This window comes from Pan paniscus, chromosome 14 (assembly GCF_029289425.2).
Source record: "Pan paniscus chromosome 14, NHGRI_mPanPan1-v2.0_pri, whole genome shotgun sequence".
In the NCBI taxonomy this organism is placed as follows: domain Eukaryota; kingdom Metazoa; phylum Chordata; class Mammalia; order Primates; family Hominidae; genus Pan; species Pan paniscus.
In genome coordinates, this window is record NC_073263.2 from 113,597,497 (window position 1) to 113,620,918 (window position 23,422).

General features: G+C 42.3%; 1 protein-coding gene across 12 annotated transcripts in view; it reads left to right on the forward strand.

The window, feature by feature from the left end:
• SOX1 (SRY-box transcription factor 1) overlaps nucleotides 1–23,422 on the forward strand; it is a 726,279-nt gene that overhangs the window by 694,401 nt on the left and 8,456 nt on the right. For 9 of the 12 annotated variants that reach the window (XR_008620717.2, XR_004666025.3, XR_008620718.2 and 6 more), the window contains 2 exons: nucleotides 16,762–16,918; nucleotides 19,596–19,754. The gene's annotated coding sequence lies outside the window, so the exon portion shown is untranslated. Of the gene's footprint in view, nucleotides 1–8,892; nucleotides 11,295–16,761; nucleotides 16,919–19,595; nucleotides 19,755–23,422 lie in introns of those variants that run through there. The other 3 variants (XR_004666030.3, XR_004666029.3, XR_010109652.1) reach the window with 2 other exon arrangements.

Genomic DNA, 23,422 nt, shown 5'->3' on the forward strand with positions numbered 1-23,422 from the left:
TGTTGTGTTGTGCTGTATTGTGCTGTGTGCTGTGTGTTGTGTTGTACTGTGTTGTGTTGTGCTGTGCCGTGTGTTGTGCTGTGCTGTGTTGTGTTGTGCTGTGTGTTATATTGTGCTGTGCTGTGTTGTGTGCTGTGTATTGTACTGTGCTGTGTGTTGTGCTGTGCTGATGTGCTGTGTGCTGTGTTGTGTGTTGTGTTGTCTGTGGGTTGTGTGCTGTGTGCTATGTGTTGTGTTGTGCTGTGTGTTATATTGTGCTGTGCTGTGCATTGTGTTATATTGTGCTGTGCTGTGTTGTGCTGTGTGCTGTGTGTTGTGTTGTACTGTGTGTTGTGTTGTACTGTGTGTTGTGTTATGCTGTGTTGTGTGTTATGTTATATTGTGCTGTGTGCTGTGTGTTGTGTTGTACTGTGTGTTGTGGTGTTGTTTTGTGTTGTGCTATGCTGTGTGTTGTGTTGTGTGTGTTGTGTTATGCTGTGTTGTGTTATGTTATATTGTGCTGTAGTGTGCTGTGTGTTGTGTTGTACTGTGTGTTGTGTTGTGTTGTGTTGTGTTGTGCTGTGCTGTGCTGTGTTGGGTCCTATTATATTAAGATAAGGTGCACAGGGCTAGTTCAGGCACACAGAAAGAGCAGGCCAGGCAGGGAACAGGCAGCCCCACTCCCTCCCCCAGACTGAAACCAGAACTGTGAGGGACCCTGCTGGGCCACACTCTGGCTTTGTCATGGAGCCATTAGGAGGCCTCTGCGGGGCACACCGTGAGACAGAATCTTGACGTAGAAATAGGCCCACAGCTAGTCCCACCTGCTCTGCCTCCGGGGCCGGGTTATGATTCCACTTTTTGCCAACCCTTGCTGCAGTGTGGATTTGACTGTGTTACTTGCTTGGATATTTGAAATATACAAACCTAGGAATTTATTTTTGATAATCAGAATGATTGGTGTCAGCACAGTGCAAAAGCAGCAAAAATAGATAATGTTATATCAATTATGTCACCCTTCCCTGGTGACAGGGTGGTGCCTCGGGACCCACCTCAACCTGGTCCGTGACGCCTGTGGTTTCTCAAACTGTGAGCCAAGGAACCCCAGAGCCCCACAAGCTCAGCCTAGCTTTAAATTCTGAGGGAAACAGCAATGCCGGCCACTTCCCAGGCCCTGTGAGCTAGCTGGAGGCAGCTTTAGACTCCCAGGGTGAACTTGCAGCTACACTCCCTGGATGACATCATATCTTTGTGAAACTGGGTTCTTGGCAGTTGCTGTGTCAAAAGCAATTCCTGAGGGAAAAGTGGTGCAGACCAGGAAATGCAGGGTTGGGCGGAACCGGAGGCAAGGCTGGAGAGGCGGTGCGGCTCAAGACAGGCACGTGCAGATCACCAGTATGCAAGGCTGGTGTGCAAGAAGTGAGGTGAAAATAGTATTCTTTATTTCAATCTATATGTGTCACTTTAAAAAATGGCTGCTACGTTATTAGAACAGAAATATATATGAAGTTGTTTGAAGTTAACTATTTAACAAACAGAATAGTTAGGCATTTCAGCTTGGGGCACTGTAAAAAATCCCTGGGTGTGCTAAGGGTGTTATGAAAACCTATACTATTCAAATTGATATCAAACTTGTAGCCAACAGATTGATGTAAAATTATCTATTTTTGCCTACATTTTGTGTTTATGCAATTATACCATTTAATTGAAGCTGTGGTTTTGAATACAATTTTAGCTTTTTGCAAATAGTTGCTACAGGTGATGTGTTCATTTTTGAATAATAAAGTGTTGGCTTAATTATTTTAAGAATTTTATATAATTTTCCTTAGTGTGGATAATTTGCTTTGTTATCCATATTTCATAGTCGGTATTTTAGAATTGAGACTACATTTCTAGTAGTATTCTCAGCTTAAAGGCTGAAATAAATGTTTTTTTTTTAATGAGCAAGAAAGCTTTTACGTTAACATCTTACTCAGATTAACATAACCAAATTTAAATCTATGCAAGTCAGACAGAATTAGAGATGGCAGAATGCTGGCATGTGCACTCACGTGCCGAGGAACTTCTAAACCGTGTCCATCAGCTTGTCGCCTCTTTTGGTCACAGATGCTCCCCATGCCGGGATTTCTACGAACTTTCTAAAGAAGATGCTTAGTCTAATAGTTTTGACCATCAGCAAAACTGCTCTAAGAGTTACCCTAGATTCTACCTTTCTATTTCATTAACTCTCCTAGAAACAATTCTGTTCCAGTACATTCTTTCTTTCTTTCTGGGTTCAGAGTTCTCTTCTCTCTAGGAAAACCATCAGGTTACACAGTGTTTGTAGTTCCGAACGTCACGGGCGGTTATGAGGGACAGCTGATGTGTCCCACCAGCAGCAAGACTGTGAATTGTACATGACGGTGACAGAAATGACCAGTCCGGTCCATGTGCAAAGGCAGGAGTTTACAAAGTAAAGGGGTCAGTACTAATTGATCACTGGCACCCTGAAACCACAACTTTTCATTCACCTTTTTATTTTTTTGAATAATTATTTTATCTTATATGTTCATCAAATATATATCTATCTGGGGAAAATGCTCCCTTTGAAAATGATAACTTTTAGTTATGCATGTTAAACTACTTTTTTGAGACAGGATGTTGCTCTGTTGCTCAGGCTGGAGTGTAGTGACACCGTAACTGCTCACTGCAGCCTCTGGGGCCCAAGTGGTCCTCCCACCTCAGCCTCCTGAGTGGCTGGGACCACAGGCACACACCACCATGCCTGGCTAACTTTAAAAAAAGTTTTTTTTGTTGTGGCTGTTTTTTGTTGTTTTTGTTTGTTTGTTTTTTTTGTTGTTTTTTTTTTTTTGTAGAACAATGTCTCTCTATGTTGCCCAGGCTGGTCTTGAACTCCTGGGCTCAAGTGATCCCCCTACCTCAGCCTCAAAATGTGCTGAGATTACAGGCGTGAGCCACCGCATGTGGCCAAAGGCATTCTATTATTTTAAAATTTACTTTCTTATTTTTGTTGTTGAGTAAAATTGAGAAAGACTGAGGAAAATATGGGGCAGCAGTGAGAGAAGGAAGTGAACGAGAGCAAGAAGGTGATTTACATTTTAGCCAGTATTTCACTGGACCCCAATTTGAGCAAAAAATGAAAGACATCAGGCTTCCTTACCTGTTGTTACCCATGCTCAGTGAAAAGGCATAAAAATAACCTTCAACAACCTTATGCCTATTGAAGTCAGAACCCTGTAGTGTAGTCATTTAATTGCATTTGTATTAGATGTGATTAAATATTTTAGTTGTATGTATTCATCACAATGACTGGACGTTAGGAATAAATAATTCAGGCCAAGAAATACATGGAACGTTAAGGAAGTTATTAGGAGCAAGGGATTTCCTACAAGCTAGAAGTGAATCCAAAGCAGGGTCAGAGATGGGTCACATTGGAAAGACCAAATGTTAGAAAGACAAGGAGATTTTGGTGACGAGGCCACCCTATCCAGAGAGATGCTGCTGCAGAGTTGATCAGGGCTGGAAAGCGTGGATCAAAGACGAAGAGCAAGTGTTAACAGCCTCTCCTTATGCTTTCAAAGGATTATTTTAGGAGGATTAAGTTAGGAGACTTTAACCTTCCCATGTGTACTAAATGGGGCCTCACTGTGTTAGTTTCTGGGGGCTGCCGTAATAGTACCACAAGCTAGGTGGCTTTAAAAAAAGAAATTTATTCTTTCACAGCTCTGTAGAGAAGTCCAAAATCAAGGTGTTGGCAGGGCTGGTTCCTTCTGAAGTTGTGAGGGGGTCAGTGCCAGGCTCCCTCCAGCTTACAGTTTTGCTGGCATCCTCAGCATTCCCTGGTTTGGGGACACATCACCCTGATTGCTGCCTTCACCCTCACAGGGCTTGCTCCCCGAGTGCATGCATGCCTGGTTCAAGTGCCCCTTCTTTCAAAGGACAACAGGCGATGGATTAGGGCCCACTCTAATGACCTTGTCTTGACCTGTTCATCTGCAAATACCCTATTTCCAAATAAAGGCACATTCAAAGGTGCTAGGGTTAGGACTTCAACATTTTTGGGGGAAACACCATTCAAGCCATAATGGGTGGTGATTGATAATGACACTGAGTTTTCTTGCCTAGTAAATAGTCCATATTCTAAAGGCCTTGGTACTGCTGAAAAAAGAAGTAGTTTAGTGTTTCATGAGCTTTCGAATACCCTTGCTATCCCCTAGACCTGTTTGCAAACAGGAGCTTTTAATACGTATTCCTACCAACTGGTTACTCTCTCAATGACCTTGAATCTATCCTGAATTAATCACCTACATCATGGCACTGTAGAAGCCACAGCAGGTCAGAGGGGACTTACTTCTTGTTGCCATGTTAAGACAGCACGTAGCGGCCACTAATGTGAATTCTACTCCAAACAACACGGTCCCTCCGTTACAGCAGAAAGGAAACTGAATAACTCCCAGATGCCACCTGGGAGTTATTTTTATTTTTACTAAACCACCTTCATCCCTTCGGAAGAATGCAATGCAATTCCATGCAGTTCACATAATCTCATACTATCCCCACTACATCTCTGAGATGTATAGTTATTCCCCTTTTTATAGAGTGAGGAGACTAACAGGGGTTAAGTGATCTACCAAAGGGCATATTATCAATGAACAGAAGATTCAGGATCAGCCCAGAGCTGACAGACTCTAATGCTAATAATATAATCCATATGAACATTTCTTTAGAAGGCAAACAGTATCATAGGCTTCCAAGGAAAACAGCAGACCCACGCTTTGTTCAAGCCCATCCCTTGGACCCATTCCCCAGCAGCAACTTCGTAGAATTCTTTTGGCATTCTTCTCACATATTTATCTCCATATTTCTGGATTATATGTTTGTATTGCTTATTCTTGATTTATTAATTGTAGACATCATCTATCCAGACCTTAGCAGGACTATAAAGCTATGGTGTTCTTTCACGTTCTTTCCTACTCCCGTCTTTCCCAAAGTAGGTACATCATTGGATTTTGTTAAGTGAATGCCCAGTGTTTACCTTATTTTGAATGTAGAAGTATTGTTCATGGCTGAGCCCAGTGGTAAACAATGACACTTCCATTCTTGGGAAACTGTTCTTTTACCTAAAGTTTTTAATGGTCTTGTTTTGTGAGAGTTGATGTTGTTCATCCTTCGGTTTTCTACAGTCCTATCACAAATTCTTTCCAAATTCTGCATCCGTATTAGTAAACACCTTTAAATAGTATGTCCTGCAAGGCTGAATACATCAGGGACTTCATCAGCTCAGCTTCTTCTTGCAGCCAGGCCTGGGGGGCCTCTGTCCCCTTGCTGCATGGTGGTTATTGTCACATTTCATGTCATCTCTCTGCCACAGATCTCCCATTTTCCATATCCCATGTTTTTTCTTGCTGGATTTCCTTTCTTGTTTTGGTAAGTTATGCCTTCTAATAGGCTGTACAACCCTAGAGTGATAGTTTAGCTAGGTATAGAAATCTAGATTAAAAAATAATTTTCCCTTGTGATTTTATCTCCAACACATGATGTTGCTTTTGAGCAATCCGTACTATTTGTGTTTTACACCTTACTGAGGGATACTTGATATGCAATAAACTGTACACATATACCATATACAATTTGATACAGCTTGACAAATATATATACCCATGAAATTATCATCACAATCAAGATAACAAACATATCCATCACCGTCAAAAGTTCACTTCCCTTCTTTGCAAACCCTCTCTCTTACCTCTTTCCACCTGCAAACAACCACGAATCTGCTTTTTGTCAGTATGGATTGGTTTGCATTTATTAGAATTTTGTATACATGGGATTTTATAGTGTGTGCTTTTTCTTGTTTCTTGTCTGGCTTCTTTCACTTAGCATAATGATTTTAAGAGTAATCCATATATAGCATGCATCCATAGGCCATTCCTTTTATGGGTGAGTATTCTGCTGTAGGGAGAGACAGTTGTTTATCCATAAGTAATGTCCTTCAGTCAACCAGCCACATCTCCAGTGCTGAGTCGTCACAGGGGGCTAGTGGCAATCATCTTGATCAATACAACAAATAGTAGTGCCATCATTGCAAAATGTTCTAATGAGCAATACTCTAACATTCTATAGTTTTAGCTCTCACATTTAGGTCTGTGATGCATTTTGAATTAATTTTTGTATGTGACATGAAGTAAGTGTTAGTATTTTTTTGAATATTGTTACTCATTGTTCTAGTATCATTTTTTGAAAAGATTATTCTTTACCCATTAAATTGCCGTGGCACCTTTGTCAAAAATCAATTGACCATATATGTGTGGTTTTACTTCTGGATTCTTTATTATTTTACATTGATCTATTGATCTATGTTTATGTCAATACCACGCAATCTTAATTACTGTATAAGTCCTAAAAACAGGTGGTGTAAATACTCCAACTTTGTTAGTGTTTTTTCAAAGTTGTTTTGGCTGTTTTGTGTACTTTGCATTTCCATATAAAGTTTGGAATAAGCTTGTCAACGTCTACAAAAAAAAAGCCTTCTGCAGTTTTAATTGAGGCCTTACGGAATCTATAGATGAATTTTGGGAGAACCGATATCTTAACAACATTGAGTCATCAATCCTTCAACATGTTATATAATCTCCACTTATTTAAATCTTTAGTTTCCCTTAGTCATGTTTTTCAGTTTTGAGTGCAAAGATCTCATACATCTTTTGTCATATTTATCCCAAACTATTTTAGTTTTGGATTCTTGCCATGGACATCCCGTCATGTGCAAATAAAGACATTTTTATTTCTTCCTTTCTAATCTGATGTCTTTTTTTTTTTCTTATCTTATTGCACTGGCTAGAACAGCAGTCCCCAACCTTTTTGGCACCAGGGACCAGTTTCGTGGGAGACAAGCTTTCCACAGATGGGGGGTTGCGGGGGGATGCTTTCAGGATGATTCAAGTGCATTACATTTATTGTGCACTTTATTTCTATTATTAATACATTGTAATATATAAATGAAATAATTATACAACTCACCAGAATATAGAATCAGTGGGAGCCCTGAGCTCATTTTCCTGCAACTGGATGGTCCCATCTGGGGGTGATGGGAGACAGTGACAGATCATCAGGCATTAGATTCTCATAAGGAGCACACAACCAAGATCCCTCGCGTGTGCAGTACACAACAGGGTTCACGTGCCTATGAGAATCTAATGCCATCACTGATCTGACAGGAGGCAGAGCTCAGGCGGTGATGTGGGCACGGGGGAGCAGCTGTAAATACAGATGAAGCTTCGCTGGCTGCCCACCTCCTGCTGGGTGGCCTTGTTCCTAACAGGCCATGGACAGGGACAGGTACCAGTCAATGGCTGGGCAGGGAGCTGCGATTCCTGGGCTAGAACCTCTAGTGCAGTGTTGGAGTGAAGTGGTGAGACCTGGCATTCTTGTCTTATTCTTGATCTTAGGGAAAGCTTTCAGTCTTTCATGTTAAGAATGGCATTAGCTGGCTCACACCTGTAATCCCAGCACTTTGGGAGGCCGAGGTGAGCAGATCACGAGGTCAGGAGATTGAGACCATCCTGGCTAACACAGTGAAACCCCGTCTCTACTAAAAATACAAAAAAATTCGCCGGGTGCGGTGGTGGGCACCTGTAGTCCTAGCTACTTGGGAGGCTGAAGCAGGAGAATGGCGTGAACCCAGGAGGCGGAGCTTGCAGTGAGCCGAGATCGCACCACTGCACTCCAGGCTGGGTGACAGAGGAGACTCCGTCTCAAAAAAAAAAAAAAAAAAGAATGGCATTAGCTATAGTCTATGCTTTTCTGATTCCTAACCTTTTATATGTAGCCTATTTTTTGTTTAGTTTGCTTTTCTAAAAATCTGATCTATGGTTTTTCTATGCAAACTATTTTGTTGTCTGTTTTTATTTTCTCTTTTTATTACTGGTTTTTGAAGTTGCGTGATGATGTGTATTGATATCTTTTTTGATTTCCTGTGCTGGGAATTTGATGTACTTTTTCCATCTTGAAAGTCATATCCTTCAATTCTGAGAAATTTCATGAATTGTTTCTTTAAAATTTTCTCTATCTTTCTCTGGTCTTTCTTTCTGGAATTCCTATTAGAGATCACATCTTTTGCATCATCTTTTGATTTTTATATTGTTTCTCTCCTTTCTCTCTCTCTTGCTCTTTTGGCTCTGTTTTCTTGGATAGTTTCTCACATTTATCTTTCACTTATTTCATTGATTTGTTTTTGTTCAACAATCATATTTTTACATTCCAGGACATATTTTGTCCTCTGAGTTTTTCTTATATCTTTTTGGTGTAAATACTCTGCTGGTTTCATTTCATGAATTATAATATCCTCTTTATGAGTTTTTATGTAAATGCCTCTACTTGTCCCGAATGGCTTTGGCTCCTTCTGAATCCCTTTACCTGTTAATTTTGGACTCAGCCTTTCATGTAGGGGCTTTCCTCTAATGTATGTTTATTCTTTTTATCTGTTAATATTTTTAAATGAGGCACAAAAAAGCTGATTGGAAGCTTTGGGAGGGGCTGTATGATACCTGGTAGGTTTACTGCAGCCTGAAATTTGAATGTTCCATTGCAGGAATATCCAGATGTCAGTTATGTGTAGTTTTGGGGATCTCCCCTCTTCTTGAATCCTTTTGTTTCTCTAGAGAAAAATTTTGCCATCACCTACAGGCATTCTTGCAACTGCACAGAAGGGGACGGAGGGACCCCTAGTTCAGGACATAAGCTCTCATGTAACAGGTCTGTTCTCAGGGCAGCCCTTCTCCCCTCCCATCTGCTACGCTTACTGTCTCCTCCTCTACTGCCTCTCTCATTCCATTTTCTGTAAATGAATCTGCTGCGTTGGAGGAGGGGTCGCTGCCGGTGTGCTGGGGAGGGGAGGGGACTTCCAAGTCTGGCCTCTCTCCCGTGGACTTCAGACTCCTTTTAGTTCTATCATTTCAGACACTGGAATTTCAGGTTCCAGTTCCTTTCTGGTTCTGTAGTAAGATTAGCATGTTTCTTATCATAGCATTCACTTTAGGCATTGCGTTGGCTTTCTTAGGTCTGCTTTCTCTTTATTTCTGATCTCCAAAAAATTTACTGCTGTTCATAAGCCAGTAAAGCCTCCTCTCCTTTTTGATACTGTTTAATTTTCATGTGAGTGGGGTTACAAGAAAGAAAAAATCAATAAAACACGTGTTGAAATCGCCAAGTTTAACCAGGAGTCCCCTGCACTGCAGTCATCATCCTAAATGGCTTTCCTTGGCGATGCTGCCCCCTTACCAGAAACCTAGAGAAGGTCTCAGGAGGTCTCGCTTCCCTGGCTTGTAGTCCATCGTAAGGTTTTGCATTGCTAACTGGAATTTTCTCCTTTATTAGGTCTTGGACATTCACTCTTTTGTCTCACAAAACCCTCTCCTTTTTTTCCTTTGTCTCCCTGTGTCCTTGACCCTTATGGAAAACGAGAGCCAGCTTCCGTTCCTCAGCCTTTCTTCTCTAAACACCAAGTTCCACCATTGACAGAACACTGAGTCCTGCAGTCACATGGACACGAGTAAGGAGAGTTCAGAGGCTGCAGTGGAGTTCCACACGAAGCACAGGAGGTGAAACCCCCTTTTCCTGGCTCCTCAGGAGACATGTGAAGACAACGCGATTAGAGGTCCTTCAGGCATGGATAGTGTTTGTATCTGCTGAATCCCTATCCATCTCACATCTCCACCTCTAAATGCGCACTTTCGGATATCTGTGAATACCCCCTGTGAAGTGCCTGGTTGGCAGGGGGTGGGGTGTGCAGCTCTGTGTCCAAGTATGAAATGCCCCAATGCCAGTTGCAATTGTTTTGATTTTGGTGTTAGAGTCTAATGTTAGCTGTGACCCCCTCCTTTCCCTTTTCATCTTGAAGAGACTGTCTTCATTTGAAATAGGGAAAGGAAGGGAGTGTAACTCTCACAGGAGTGATGGGAGCCACCCCACACTGAAGCTGCGGTAGAACCTTGAGGTGGAACCATTTCTGCAAAGGGTGTTCTTAGAAATAGGAACCACAGTGCTAAACACCACCACCACCTACAGCCCCAGCAATGAGGCCAATCACCAGGCAGACTCTGGCAGACAGAGAGAACACAGCCACAGAGGGATGCCAGTCCCTACAGACAGCAATGAGGCCAATCACCAGGCAGACTCCAGCAGACGGGGAGAACACAGCCACAGAGGGATGCCAGTCCCTACAGAGGACGAGATGATCTCAGTGCTATTACATAAGCGCTAACAGGGTGATTATTCCACCTAGTCCACGAACATGGAATTTTATCTAGTGGCCAGAGATGTCCAAAGAATTGCCACAGAAAGCTTTTCACAGAATTATTAAGTGATTCATGGGCCCTATTCAGAAATGTCCAGAAATAGAAAATGCACGTGGTATTTATAAAGGGGTTAATTCATTATTCTCTTCTCTATCACAGAAAAAGTAGGCTACTGCTGGAACCAAAGGTCCCCAAAATAAAGTCAATGAAACTATTGTGGCCTGAAACTTAGAGACGTTCTTTGAGCATATAAGCGAATTGGACTCAGGGACCTAAAAATCAAACAAATACTGAAAAAAAAAAAAAAAAAAAGCATTTTATGGCAGGTCATTGTATAAGTGTCAGAATTTGGATAAAGAATAATAAGGAAAATTTTTTTTTTCTTCTCAAAATACACATACATAGCTATACTTAAATATAACTGTGCCCTTCTTCTCACTGGTACATAACATATACAAAAAAGACAAAATGGAATTATGGCTGGTATTGGGACTATTTAGATGATTCCTATATAATCTGGAAAATGTGTATGATGTAGCATTTATAGGGCACAAATACACCATTGTGTGATGTGTCTTCCACTATTACACCAAAAGCACAAAACACTACAACACAAAACAATTTGGTTTGGCTTTTAAAATAAAATGAGGAATTTAATTAAGCAAACAGACAAAAAAATCCTTTTAAATATAAGATTGGAAAAATCTTTCTAAAATTATTTTTATAGACACAATATCCTGCAGGGTTTTTAGTTTGAAGTAGAAGGAACCCAGTGGTTCAATGAGAAATGGATTTGATGAAACATTGGCTCTGGCAGGCTTAAGAGGTAGCTTGCCAACTTAGTGTTGAAAAAGTTGATGACAAAAGGTTCCTGAAATCAAATTTTCCTCTTTGGACTCCTTCTAGAATGCCTCCAAGTCTGATTTTCATAAAATGAATTCAGGAAGCCAAATCTGTCTTTATCCTATGTTATTATGTGAGAGAATTTTCCACGACCTCGAAGGGAGAACACACGTTTTGGTGAGTTTGCGAGTGAAAATCTTATTATAATTTATTTCCAAGAGAAAAAGACAAATGATCCAGAATGTGCTCACACTCACACATTCTGTGAAATGTGTCCTGCCAACACAGAAGCAGGGCGCTCAGCTGGACCAGGGGTCTCAGGCCACACTCAGTTCACTCATGTGTGTGGAGCAAGTGTGTTCAGAGACAGCGTCCCTAAAACATCTCTCACCTGGATTTGCTCACTCAACAAGTAAATAGGACCTCTGTATCCTAAGTTCTAGTACACAGAAACATGACATTTTGAATCATCTGAGAAATGCAGTTTGCTTTTAATAGAATAAGGAAAAAATAAAAAACATTTTTTCTACATTTAAAAACAGCATAGGCCGGGCACGATGACTGAAGCCTGTAATGGTAGCACTTTGGGAGACTGAGGCAGGCAGATTGCCTGAGCTCAGGAGTTAGAGACCAGCCTGGGCAACATGGTGAAACCCAGTCTCTACTAAAATACAAAAATTAGCCGGGCATGGTGGCAGGCGCCTGTAATCCCAGCTACTCAGGATGCTGAGGCACGAGAATTGCTTGAACCCGGGAGGAGGAGGTTGCAGTGAGCCAAGATTGTGCTACTGCACTCCAGCCTGGGCGACTAAGCAAAACTCTGTCTCAAACTAAAAAAAGAAGGAAGGAAGGAAGGAAGGAAGGAAGGAAGGAAGGAAGGAAGGAAGGAAGGAAGGAAGGAAGGAAGGCAGGCAGGCAGGCAGGCAGGCAGGCAGGCAGGCAGGCAGGCAGGCAGGCAGGCAGGCAGGCAGGCTGTTCAACACCAACAAAAGTTACAAAAAGAAAAATTAGATAATTGTCCACACCATGCATGTAAACTCACACTGATTGAAGTGGCAACATTTGGTTTGAATATTTGAATATTTTTTCAGCTTTTCTTAAGGCATACTCATGTATCAGAATTACCTAGGATGTTTCCAAAAAATGTGGATTTCTGAGTCCCACCCAGTAGCAGATAACCATATTAAATACCCCTTAATCTGGGGGTGGGTGTATCTCAGAAATCTTTATTATAACAAACCCTCCAACTAACTGCTTTGCCTATGAAACTTTAGAACCACTGAGTTCAGATAGGTCCTTCACTTCTTTCCTAACATATTAACTAATGAAATGAAAAAAAAAATTCACACCTGAATTTCCCTAGTGTATAAATTTCTTCTTATGCAGTCATTGAGTCATTCCAAACTCTGGAAGTTGAGTTAATTATTTCAACATACCAAAAAAAAAAAAAAATTGGGCCAGGCATGGTGGCTCCCATCTGTAATCCCAGCACTTTGGGAGGCCAAGGTGGACAGATCACCTGAGGCCAGGAGTTTGAGATCAGCCTGGCCAACATCGCAAAAACCCAGCTGTACGAAAAAAAAAAAAAAAAAAAAATTAGCCAGGTGTGGCAGCAGGCACCTGTAATCCCAGCTACTCGGGAGGCTGAGACAGGAGAATCGCTTGAACCCAAGAGGTAGAGGTTGCAGTGAGCTGAAATTGCACCACTGCACTCCAGCCTGGGCAACAGAGTGAGAATCCATCTCAAAAAAAAAAAAAAAAAAAAAAAAAAAAGATTTTTACAAAATTGACTTTAAGACCTCAGAGCTGTGTTATGACCACTTGAAATTTGGCTACTGCTATTGAGGAACTGAGTTTTTAATTAAAGTAAATGTAAATAACCACATGGGGCTAGTGGCAGGCGTATGAGGTAGTGCAGACATTGATCATTTCCATCATCACAGAAAGTCCCATCAACAGCCTTGTCTTAGACAATAAACCGCAGTGCCCAGTGCTGCCCAGCTGATTTTGAGAGTGCCTGGATATGTGTGTGAAGTCCCTCAGCTTCTTTGCAGGAAACATGCTTGAGTCAAACGAGGGATTACTCATTTACATTGTATTTTATTTACACGAGACAAGCTATTTTGTATACTGCATTGTGTTTATGGATGAGACGGGCATTGTAATCAGAAGGTTTATAGATAAAACGGAAATGTTCATATTCAATGGCATTTTTCAGTTCTAGAGTTCTCGTGTGTTTTCTTTCCAATTGTTTTTGCTTCTCTATTGATATTTCCTATTGATCCCACAATATTTTTACATTTTCACTTAAATCTTTCAACCTATTTATAATGGTCGTGTTAAAGTCCATCGTCTTTGTCATTTCCAGTCAGTTTCTTTTGACTGATTTTTCTCCTCACATTTTTCTCACATTTCCTTGCTTCTTTATATATCTGGCAAGTTTTTATTGCATGCTGGACATAGTGGATGCCACCTTTTTGAATGTCTGGGTTTCGTTGTCCTCATTTGAAGAATATTGAAGTTAATGGTGGCAGGCAGTTAATTTACGTGCAGCTCAACTTGATCCTCTTAAGGCTTGATTTTAAGCTCAGTTAGTGAATGCCTGCAGTAGTCTTGACTCTAGGGCTAAAGTAACCTTATTCCTAAATCACGTCTGCTCCAGGATGTTAACTAAGTGCTTGGTGTGTTCAACAAGGTCTCTCCATACTGGTTTGTTGGTCCTCATTGTCTTCCAGCCCCATGCCGGTTCTGGAATTTCTACTCAGCTCCTTTCCCTGGTAGTTGGTCTTTGTCTGCTGTTTTGGAGTCTTGCCTTAGCAGGTAGAGCTAAGTATTCAAAGATGCCAGCAGGCCTCCCTGTGGATTTCTGAAGCTTCTCCTCTGAGCCTTCAGCCTGTGCTCCCCTCCAGCTCCACTGTATCTCCTACACTTCTCGACCTAGCAGGATGGCCTTGTCCTGCCCGGGCTCCTCTGGGACCTGCTTTGGGAAGGCTCGTGGCAGGACACTGGGCAATCCCGGGGCTCACCTCTGTTATGGCCCTTCTTTCAGGGAGCACAGGCCTGCACTCTTATTGTCAAGCATCTGAAAACACTCGTTTCACACATTTTGTCCAACTTTATAGATTTTTAACAGCAGAAGTTCTAGTTTGATACCAGTTTCATCATGACCAGAAGTAGAAATGCACATGGAAATTAACTGTCACAGCTAAAAGAACAGTGAGAATTTTCAAACAGTTTAAACAGTAGATCTCCCACTAAAAGAAATTTGCCTAAGAGGACACAGTCCAGATAAGTCAAATACACTTAAGTAGAGACGGTTTTCAGAATTTAACAGACCAGTAACTTGTTACATAATTTCATCAAGTTCTGGACACATGTCCACTGTCCATTTATAAATGAAATCAGAAGAAGGACCTCGTCCTTGCATGAATATGGTTCACGGGACTAGAAAGCAAGAACCATTGGTTCTTCTGGATCCAGGGCACCTGCTTGTATAACTTAGGCGACACTTTGCTCCCTGTGTGCCAAGGTACCCTGGGACCTCACAGCAAGCTCACAGGGGTGCCAACAACATTGATATTTTCAATGTTCAAGGGAAATGCAGTGATAACTGTTGTCTGTGGACACCGCACAAACTAGTAGCCCGATATGGTTCATGGTTCCATATGAGACAGGGCTACAACCCTCATGGCAGCAGCCTTGTCTCTGTGAATCTGGGTTTTGACATTTGCTGCAGTATAAAAGCAAGTACCCCACAAAAATCAAAGCAGAAAATGAAACGAAGGTGGCAGCTGCAAAATCTCCTTCCAATGGCAGGCACACACATGCCATTAGTAAGAAATTATGATTATTAAAGAATTTAATTACAATCTCACTCTTCTGTCTCTCTTTTTGGAATTCTTTGGAAAAAAAAAAAAAAAGAGGGTTATTTACCGTGCAGAGTTTCCCACGGTCTGGGTTGCCAATTGCATCCGTGGTATCCTTTATCATTGCCTCTTCCGTGACTTTTCTGGGAACTGACAGTTGGCCTCAGAGTCCTGATACTGTTCAGGTTTGATTCAAGGGCAAAAGGGAAGCAGCGTGACTTCCGGGAGTTGGTGCCATTGAGGGTTAATGCTTGAATCCATTCGTTAATTAGGAGATGTGAAATGCTTTTTTCAAATTCTATCATTACCATAATGTATTAGCTATAATACTTCTACAAAGGAAAAAATGTGTCTTCTTGACTGTTAGGTTACCCAGTGGTAGAGTTAGTACAGAAACCAGAATGCACATGCTACAATCTTTCCCTTTATTTACCAGTTTTCAAAATAGCGAATCAGTTCCTTATATGCACTGTATCTTGTGCATTTAGAAACATTATCCTGAGAAGGGGTTCAGAGGCTTCACCACAGTGTCAAAGGGGCTGACAGTGTCCATGGAACTCCCATTTTAGACTATTCCAGGAGTCACAGAGGTCAATTTGACATCTTGGGCTTACAACAAAGATGTTCATTTTAAGCCATGACCTGATTTAAGATTAAGTAAATCAAATTTGCCCTTGGGTTTTTGCCAATGTCAACCCTCCCAGAGTCCACTGCTGTTCAACCTCTCCTCTTCTAAGTCCCAGTGGATCTACAGAGTGATTCCAACTGATCGCTTCCTTTGTCTCCACAGCACTCAATCTTTGCATCTTGGTGGTTGGTGAAATTCCACCTTAGTTGCACTGTGATCTACACCGTATGTAGACCCTACAGTGGTAGCTGTGGTGTAGGGATACTGATTTGAAGTCAGATGATCTAATTCAAACGTTGACTATGCTACTTACTAGCTTTGTAAACATGAAGCAAATTGCTTCACGTCTTTGAGCTGGTTTCTTCAAATGGAAAATGGCAAAAATGATATATAACTTGAAGGACTGTGAGAACTAAAGAAGGAAATATTCTTGAAAGATTGAGCCATTAGAGGTTCTCAGCAAATATTTGTTAAATCTGATTCTCAGTTCCCAAATGCAGGGGATTTGTTCATTAGATCTTTGGTACTGGCCATCGCAGTAAAAGAAAAAAAATTATTGCACTGTGAGATAGTTCCGATTTAGGGCTGTAAGCGATAACACATTCCCATCCATTTCAGCGAACTCTCTCTCTCCCTTCCTCTCTCTCCTTCCTTCTCCTTCCCTTCCCTTCTCTTGTTCTTCTTCTTCTCTCTCTCTGACTCTTCCTCTGTGTCTCTGTCTCTCTGTCTACCTCCGCCCCATACGTGTCTCTCTCCTAGAGGCGCAGGGCTGAGCTCTGACAGTCAGAGCTGTGTGATTCCGAAATGCTCCTGAGAGCAAGTCACACTCCACTCACGGCATGGCTGATCTTCCCTGGGCTCAACGAGGCTGCCCCAGTGAAGACATTCAATGCAGTTGGCTTCTCACCACCCTGGCTTGAAATGGCCACATCGGGCTCTAACCTCGAATCCAGTAGCTTCTGTACTGTGTCTCAGCCATCCCTACACCATCACGGTCCATCCCATTTGGTTAGTCTGAAAAACCAGTGATGTCCTCAGCACTCCCCAGGATTCTTTTTTGTGCCCCTCCCTGGTCAGAACGCACGTCCATTTCTGAGAACTGCAACCTCCTCCAGCCATTCACCCACCAGGCCCTTCTCTTCTCTTCCAGATGGCTTGGCATCTTCTTCCGAGCAAGCGCAGCTCTCAGGCCGGGCCTGAGCCTGCAGCCTGTGTGCCCTCCATCATCAGGGCCCCCTCTCAGGACAGGCTACACCGAGGGTGGGACGGTGGACTTCCAGGGACACTTCCAAGTCGTGCCCATGCAGGTTTGGATATTACTGTTCCTACCGATTCCCTGTGTCTCCCTGAACCTGTTTCCTTATTTGTCACAAGGGCATGAGAAACACTCACCTCAGCCTTGTTATAAGGATAAATAACAGATTTTTTCTTTTTTTTTTTTTTTGAGTTGGAATCTCACCCTGTTGCCCAGGCTGGAGTACAACAGCGTGATCTCAGCTCACTGCAACCTCTGCTTCCTGGGTTCAAGCTATTCTCCTGCCTCAGCCTCCTGAGTAGCTGGGTTTACAGGCATGCGCCACCACACCCAGCTAATTTTTTGTATCTTTAGTAGAAATGGGGTTTCACCATGTTGGCCAGGCTGGTCTCAAACTCCTGACCTCGTGATCCGCCTGCCTTAGCCTCCCAATTTGCTGGGATTACAGGTGTGAGCCACCGCACCCAGCCAATAACAGATTTAAAGTGTCTCATGCCTGGCATGTGTCAGCAACCGTCAGAAACTTAACAGGCAGCAGCCCCTTTCCTCCTCCCTCCTCTTCCTCTGTCCAGGGAAAGGCTCTCCCTCTATTTTGGTCTGAAGGCACTCCTCCTGGTCCCACGTTACCCTCAATAGTGCCCCACAGCTCCATGGTGAAAGCCCAGCTGTGGAGTCACACTCCTTGGGTCAAACCCAAGGCTGACACTTACTATGTGATTTACAATTAGGAAAAGGAGACAGGGCTCCTGTGAAGATTAGATGAGGTTGTGAAGGTGCAGACAGCTGGGCTCCTGGTGCACACTGTGTTCTTATTAAACACTGTGGTCACAGTTGTCCATTCTCTGGGATCCTCAGTGCCTCCTGCCATCGGCCTCCTCTCTGCACCCCTGCAGCCCCCGCAGCACTGTAGCTGCCCTCACTCCCCACTCCGAGCTGAGCTCCTTGCAGAGCTGTGTTCTCCGAGCCCCTCCTCCTTTCCGGTCCTGCCCCTCCACTCCACCCAGAGTCGTCTTGTGAGGGCTCACAGAGGCCTTTTACTTCTCCCCACACAATGAACATGCTGGGAACTTCCACCAACTGGACTTCCTATGGCCTTTGAGATAAGTGATAGCTCTTCCTCCTTGAAGTCTCTCCTCCCTTGGTATGTAACTCCAAGCAAGCTATACTCAATGTACACAAAACCATTTAGCATCTGTCATGGTTTCTCACTGTCTGTAGGATGACGTCTAAACTCTTTAGCATGGCATTCACATGGCTTACAATATGATTCCTGGAAAATAAGGTTCTGGTCTTATTTTCTCTGTTCCTTCATAGGCACCCGACTCCCCAGCAATATCAAAAAATCTTGCAATTTCCCAACCCCAACATCTTCTCCTACAACTCCATACATTTGCTCATAGTACATTCCCTGCCTTCTCTGCCCTCAAGCAGAAAATTCCTACTCATCCTTTAAGACTCAATCCACTGCCAACCTTCTCAGAGAAGCAAGGCCTCCTGGAGCCATGCAGCAAGGGACTGGCAGAGCAGGGTTCTCCTAGGTTCTCCGAGCCACACCTGACCTGCGTGGAGCCACCTCTGCCCATGGCCCTGGAGTGTGTCAGTGTGCACAGGTCCCACAAATCCTGGCACACATAACGGTAAAGACAATAGCAAGCCTGGGCGCCGTGCTCACTCTCAGACTGAGGCCAGGATGTTTCCGGATCATTCTCTGTCTTTGAGACCATTTCCCTGACCCTATTCTAGTCCCCACACAGACAGTTCCAAGGCCTGAGAAATAAGCTGAGTTCTGAGCTCAGCCGCGATCCCGTTCATGGTAAGTGAAAGTGAAATGTGATCATTCCACAGAATTAGAGACTGGAAAGAGCTTCTGATTTTGGAAGAACAATTTTGTAAAATGGATTTGTATGCATAACATCCATTGCAGTTGGTGACGGTGGAGTCAGTGACTAATAAAAATGTCATTTCCTGTGATTTTTATAAATTACAGTAAATATGCCAGTAATCACCCACATTAGCTGCTAAAATGCAGGCAGCCAGCTGGAATAGAGGCCAGGGGACCCCACTGAGGTCTCAAGAGGGAGACCCCACAGGTACAAATTGACACCTAGGCAAACAGTAGTTAATACATGCTAGAATTTGGAGAAGGGTAAAGTGTTAAAATAAATGTATGTCAAGCAGACGAATTTGGACTTCTCCATGAGGATCTGTCACGTCAAACAGGAAATCGCTATAAATTACTTGTAATAGTAAAAATCTTGTCATTTATAACCTTTAAGGCGACGGGCTCATTTAACACATCAACTCACAGATCATAATCTAGGCGAGTCGGCCTGGGTATTTATTTCACTTTTAACGTGTAGAAGCTGGGGCAAGCCATGCATGAGCTGCGAAAGCTCTCACAGTGCCCTGTCGGCTCCTCCAGCCGTGGGACAGGCCAGAGAGATAACTGCCTGAGGCTTGGGGGATGAACACATCAAGATAGGAGAGCCCTTCCTGCTCCTGTAAAAATTAAGACATGCCTGAACATGTCATGCCTTGGTTAGTCTCGTAATGAATAAATCCAAATAAATCCCACCATTATTCTGTTTATTTGTTTTACTTATAAGCTATTTGAAGTCATTGGAGCTGAAAGTGTGTTTCAACACGCCGAGCACATTTACAGTATCTTGTAATCATCTTGCTAACCAGTGCACAGGCGAATGATGAGTGGAATTTTGTGTTTATTTCAGATACCTCAGTATACACTGCCCACAGTTAAGAAACCACGACCTGAGACATTGTTTTGAAGAGGTGAAAATGCCTCCACTCAAGTGGCCCAGGAGCGTGATCCAGGAAGACGAACACACAGAACCATCTTCTGCATTGTTTGAAAATTCAGTGGAAACTAGGTATTTATGAACGAGATGCTTACTGCAGTTTGCATGCACTGAGTAGACATTTGTGGATTAATTCATCTACAGTTGGGGGAGAGGCTTCAAGAGGAGGGTAAGAGCAAAGAACAGACACAGGCCCAGCTGACCATTCCCTTCAGTGAGAAAAAGACCTGCAGGCAGAGTTGAGCACGCGGCTCACATTCACACATGCTTGGCATCATGAACTGTAAGGAAGAGCAAAGTTGGTTTCCAGAAAGACGTTAACTCACAGTCATACTTCTCTTCACTTCCCTTGCTCCTCTCCCTGGCCTCTCTACATCTCCCTGCTCTCTCCTGCACCAGGGCTTGGTCAGTGCTTAACTCTGGCAGGAGCCACGAGCGCTGCCTGCTGCAACTTGCTAGGATTCAGATGCCACTCATGAGGCATGGGCAAGTGTGAGCACACAGAAACACACACGCACACCTGCACAGGCACATGCAGCCTCTGTGGGGCATGTTTAGAACTCCTGGGTCTGCTGGTGGGTACCTTTCCCCCTCATGCTTTCCACGTTCAGCCAAGGCCTACTTCTATTGCAGTAAAAATTAGTCTCCGTGTCTGCCTGTCTGAACACAAGCTAACTTACAAGGAAACATGAAATTTAATTTTAAATTGAAGTTAAAAATTTTCAATTAGACTTAATTTAAAATTTTTAGCTTCATTTTAAAATTTAATTAAATTAGATTTAACTGGTTCCTTGAAAATTGCTGATCTCTCTCTGAACTTAATCCTATTTTCAAAATTATGGTTGGTTTTCTTAGATTGATAGGGTCCTCAGTGTGGCGAGGGAGAGGTATTTGAAGGTGAATATGAGAGCATCTACAGGTAAAGAGTTTAGGCACAGTTTAGATCATGTAGAGAACAACCTGTCATTTAGGGGGAGAAGCTGATTCTGGGAACCAAATTATTCAAATTAACCATATCCAATCTGCAGTGCCAAAACCAAAACCAAACCAACCAGCCTAAATTGTTCACTTTACTTTGGCAGGCACCAAATATGCATATGTGTATCAAATAAAGTGAACAATTGGAGTTCTTTCTCTAATTTAGATAATTTCTGGAAAAAACCCAGCAATCTACATCTTTTGCCTCAATTGCTAGATTATTACTGATGAGAGAATATTTATGTTTTTAACTTTTCTTTTTCCTTTGGGTGAGGTGGCTGGAATGGATGAATGTTTCAATTCTGCATTTCTAAACTCTGCATATCTATAGAGTGGTGTTGCATGTGTTACTCACATATGATTATTGACACATTTATTAATTTACAACAAAGTTAATTTCTATGGAACAATGGATAATTTTGAAAATATTTTGGATAAAATGTTACAAACTCATTATTCAATGAACTCAACAATGCATATTGTATTTCTTTGGTTCTAAGACACTCATTTTAAATATTTTTATCATCTCTGGAATCTAAATGCACCATTACCATCAGTGGCAACTTAGAATTACAATTGGCAGAGTTTTTTCTTTCATAGCAGCATGTAAAATAAAGATGCATCTTATAAATGGCATCTTAGGCTTGTTGAAATAGAAAAAGTGTGTGTGTGTAGAAGTAGCCTACAGATAATTTCTTGTCCAGATGGTCTCAGGGGTAAAAAAAATTGTTTGTGTCAAATATCAGCTATTCTTCCCTAATACTTCTTTATGTAGGGATTATAAATTATAACCCCAAACTTTTGCATAACTATTTTTATTCTAAAAACCTCTTGTCCTTATAATGAGTGGTTCATGCTAGTTTGCAGTGTGTATTTGACAGAGAATTTCTGTTGCTTTGTCCCCCGCTCCCATCAACTAAAAAAATCTACAAATGAAAACTCTAGGAGACCAGTTTCCCATTTGGTACCAAAGCTAAAAATGAGTTCCCTCAACTCCTCAAAAAAAAAAAAAAAAAAAAAAAATCAAAGTTAGTACCATTGAATGGGGTTTAGCTAATCTTATAAATTTTTAAATAAGCATGCCCACTTGCAGCAAAATCCTGTGTTACATTTGTGCTTGTTCTCTGGAAAGTTTAGAAGGCAATTTCTGTAATGCAGAAAAGTCTGTACCACTGACCTCCCAGCCATGCCACAAGATATTTCTGGTCTGAATTCTTTCTGTGTCTTTTCTCAGAGCCAGAAGTCTTGGAGAGCATTGAGAGGCAATTGTAAATATTAAGTCAGTTGGAGGTGATGTGGGAATAGTGGAGGGAAGAGAAACTATGTTTAGTGTTTTTTGGGGGGGTGGGGGCGGACGGAGTCTCCTCTGTCGCCCAGGCTGGAGTGCAGTGGCGCAATCTCGGCTCACTGCAAGCTCCGCCTCCTGGGTTCATGCCATTCTCCTGCCTCAGCCTCCCGAGTAGCTGGGACTACAGGTGCCTGCCACCATGCCCAGCTAATTTTTTGTATTTTTAGTAGAGACAGGGTTTCATTGTGTTAGCCAGGATGGTCTCGATCTCCTGACCTCGTGATCTGCCTACCTCGGCCTCCCAAAGTGCTGGGATTACAGGCGTGAGCCACGGTACCCGGCCTAGATTCCTTTAAATTTTAAATGGTCGGGGTTCCAGACAGGAAAATCAGCCATATTAGTGCTACACTAGAACACCTATTCTTACCACAAGCATGCTGGCTGTGGAGCTTACAGAGACATGTGCACACATACATGCAGTGAATATCTAAATTTTTTTTCCTGACAGCTATGCCATTTAAGGGTTGAGGTTGATATTTCTTCACTTTCAGCCCTCTGCTCTCTACCTCATCTCATTCTTTCTGGGACCATCCTATATGCACGATTTAAAGGGAATTACCTATTACTTCAATTATTTGTTTCTTATCAACTGATGTTAAACTACAAGGATTTGCATTGAAAAGACACAAAGAAAGAGCAAGCCATGGCACGTCGCCAGATGAAAGAGTAATGTTCTGGTGAATTTAACCTAAATAATTTACTGCTATATAAAAGTGGAAAAGTGGAAGGTGAACCCTTTGACCAATAAATCTCTCCTGCCCATGAAACCCTTATCTGGTCTCCTCCAATGTATTCCACACGTGGAAGCCATCATCACGGGCTCAGGCTTGTGATTTGTAAACCTTGATCTTCTGCACTCCGTGTCCTAAATATGGATAATTAGCATCAGTTTATCACGCCTCTGCATATTTTCTCTTCTCTCCAAACATGCATGCTTCTGTTGGCTGCCATTCTGCTACAGAAGATTATGGAGACAGATTGCAGAGAATGAATGTGCTAAACGAGATTAGGAAGGAATAGAAATAGCAACTTGGCCAATAAATTCCTCGTGAGAGCCTTATCATGCAATTACACGTTGACTTGCTTCACACTCTCCCAGCCTCTTAATCCAACACCCCCACCAGGAATGAAATTTCACTAATTTCTGAATTACTGCATATCCTCCTGACTTGTTACTGAGAATGGTTGGAAGGAGAAACATTGCTGAAAACAACATGTAAAACTTTATCATAAAAAGCAAACTTTAACTGTCAAAATGGGCGGTATGAATTTGGAATGTTTAAAGCATTTCAGCGTCGACGAATGGATGCACAAAGTCTTGGCATAGAGAGAGATTCAACTTTTCTTTGAGATTCACCAATTCTGCCATTGTGCCACCTTTGGGGATTCAGAACTGGCTGGGGGTGGGGGTGTT